This window comes from Mus pahari, chromosome 4, assembly GCF_900095145.1.
Source record: "Mus pahari chromosome 4, PAHARI_EIJ_v1.1, whole genome shotgun sequence".
NCBI classification, from domain to species: Eukaryota; Metazoa; Chordata; class Mammalia; order Rodentia; family Muridae; genus Mus; species Mus pahari.
Window position 1 is genome coordinate 52,018,585 of NC_034593.1, and position 3,043 is coordinate 52,021,627.

General features: G+C 42.1%; 1 protein-coding gene across 10 annotated transcripts in view; it reads left to right on the forward strand.

The window, feature by feature from the left end:
• Med12l (mediator complex subunit 12L) overlaps positions 1 to 3,043 on the forward strand; it is a 299,671-nt gene that overhangs the window by 153,242 nt on the left and 143,386 nt on the right. The gene's annotated exons all lie outside the window — the stretch shown is intronic.

Sequence of the window (3,043 nt, forward strand, 5' to 3'; positions counted from 1 at the left end):
AGATGGCCTAATCGGCCATCACTGGGAAGAGAGGCCCCTTGGTCTTGCAAACTTTATATGACCCAGCACAAGGGAAGGCCTGGGCCAAGTAGTAGGAGTGGGTGGGTAGGGGAGCAGGGGCGGGNGGGGGGAGAATAGGGAACTTTCGGGATAGCATTTGAAATGTAAATAAAGAAAATAATAATTATAAAAAAAAAGAGTTAATAAGTCTGCTGCATCCTGGGGACTTGGACGTGATTGGGGATGGTGAGGAGATGCACAAAAGACAGACAGATGCACAAAAGATAGACAGGCAGACAGAAAAGCTGAGGTCAGCTAGACTGAGCTCTCTGCTGGAAAACCCACAGCACTCCATAAATCAGAGTGTTTACTCTACAGCTAAACAAAGAATTGGGATTTTGTATACAGCTGGGCAAGGAGTTAATTATTGCATACAGATAAAAAAGGAGGCTTGTTTAGCTAGTTTCAGTAGGAACAATCTCTCTAAGGGAGCAGTCTTCAGGCCATAAATATCTAGAGAGAAAACCATGGGTGACATTTTCTGTACATGCTGTCAGCACTGTACTTGATCCCTTGAGGATAGCTTTGACATCTCTCTGAGCCTGTGGCTATGGAGTCCTTGACATGGCCATACCAATGCTCACAGCATGCAGTAACTCAGACTTCACTTACTCAGGACTTCCTCTATTTTTTTTAATACATGTCTTTTGATATTACACTGTTGAGATCTTGTTGATGCAGCCATTTTTGGAAAGACTATTTCACAGACTTCTTGGTATCCTGAATCTTGCAGTTGTTCTGTTTTGTCTTCTAAGAGTTACAGGTATATCCATTGGAGGTAGGCTTCCCATGATCTACCCATCTCTGCATTGTTTTCTGGTTATGGCTTTCTTTGATGCTCTTTACTTATTGTAAAGAGAGACTTCCTTGATGAGTGGTAGGAGCTACAATTACCTGTAAGTATAAGGTTGAGATTTAGAATGTAGTCAGAAATTATGCTGGTCTAGCAAGGAGGTGGTAGTAGACTTTTTTGTAAAATCTATAACCTCACTAGATTGGGAAAATTAGGGAATTGGCTAGGTTCCTTGTCCCGGGCTTGGGCAGTTACCCTTCTGTTGAGTGGCACCCATGTGTTGGCAGTAACCAACAGCTGTCTAATTGGATGTAAGGCCCACTCATCAGCTGATGGTCTTTTATAAAATGTTTGGATCTTAAGGCCTCTGACACAACCAATGACTTTACTGGGAGAGGGTAGTAAGTAGGAACTGGGGAAGAAGTATGTCACTGGGCTGTAGACCGATGCACCTGGCCCCTGATTCTTTTCTGCCTCTTCCTCTAGCTACCATCTGAGTAGCCCCTCCCTTCACACACCATCTGCCACAATGCTCTGTTTTACCTGTGGTCCATGCCCAGGATCAAAAGTTTGTTTCCAAGGAAGCAAATTAGAATCTCTGTGTTTCACAGCAGACTTCCTGGTTTTCTGGCTGGTCAGAGATAATCCCTGAGCTGTACTTGCTGAAGCTGTGATTGGGACCTTTCTTCAGAGGAATAATCAAATTTAGAACTGTGGTGGTTTTTTTTTTCTTTTTTTTTAAACCAGGGATCTAATATTCTCAAAAACACCCAGTACTTAAGGAAGGTAGCTAGGTGTCAGCATCCTTTCTTCCTGGTTAGAAGCGTCTGTTCTCATTCCTGTAGGAAGAGCTTTCAGGCAGGTGTGCACCTGCTTCATTTGTTCAGCTCACTCAGGTAGCTGGACCCATGAGCTAGAGCCTTGGATAGTTGTGTGGACATGTGCCCCAAGAAATGAAATTTTGTGCTCAAAATGCTCGTCATGATGATATCAGTGAGGAGGAGAAAGAGAGAAAGATATACAAGAGAGATGGAGAGAGAAGAGAGGACAGACAGACTGGAGGGACATGGGTTAGTAGAACACAAGAAGGAACATGGGAAAGAGCTATGCTGTAGCAATATAGCATCAGAGTTTGCTCGTTTTGGGGCCTGAGGCTTCATATCAGTTGATAATCTTCTATGTGAAATACCTGTAACCAGACATGTTTCTTCAGATTTTGAAGTTTATCAGATGGAAAAAACTCCTACATTTATGGATTGGCAGAGCTATGCTGTAGCCATATAGCATCAGAGTTTGTTCGTCTTGGGGCCTGAGGCTTCATATCAGTTGATAATCTTCTATGTGAAATACCTGTAACCAGACATGTTTCTTCAGATCTTGAAATTTATCAGATTATTGTGAAAATGAGTATATTACCTAAAGCATGCTATAGATTAAGTGTAATTTCCATCAAAATTCCAGTGGCCTTTTGTCTAGAGAAGGCCTTCTTAATATTTTAAGGAATCACAGAAGTCCCAACAAAGCTAAAGCAACCCTAAGTAGAAAGAACCATGCAAGACTTCATGGTACCTGATCATAACCTCTTGTCCAGAGCCACAGTCCTGAAATCAGCCTAGCGCTGGCACAAAACCGGACACATAGACCAGTGGGCTAGAATAGAGGACCCAAGAATAAAACCAACAGCCACAGCCACTGACTCTGTAGCAAAGGTTTCAGAAAGGAGACAGCCTCCTCAAATGGTGCTGGGAAAACTGGACACTCACTTATAAACAAACGCATCCATATCTACATTCCTCACACTGTGCAAAAAATCAACTAAAAATGAATCAAAGGTTCCAGTAAGAATTCTGAAGCTGATGAAAACACAGCTAAACATTCTTCAAGATACATATATGGACAAGCGTGTTCTGAAAGAGAAGCTGATACTACGGGAAGTCATCATAGGACCTGACAAATGGGGCTGCATGTGATCAAAACTCTGCAATGTAAAGGCAACCTGGCAGCAAGAGTGAAGAGAGCCCACTGGGGTAAGAAAGTTACTCAGTTACTCTTTGTCAGTTGTACATGCTTTTCTGTCTCTGTCTGTCTGACTCATATATATATATATATATATATATATATATATATATATATATATGTGTGTGTGTGTGTGTGTGTGTGTGTGTGTGTGTGTGTGTGTGTGTGTGTGTA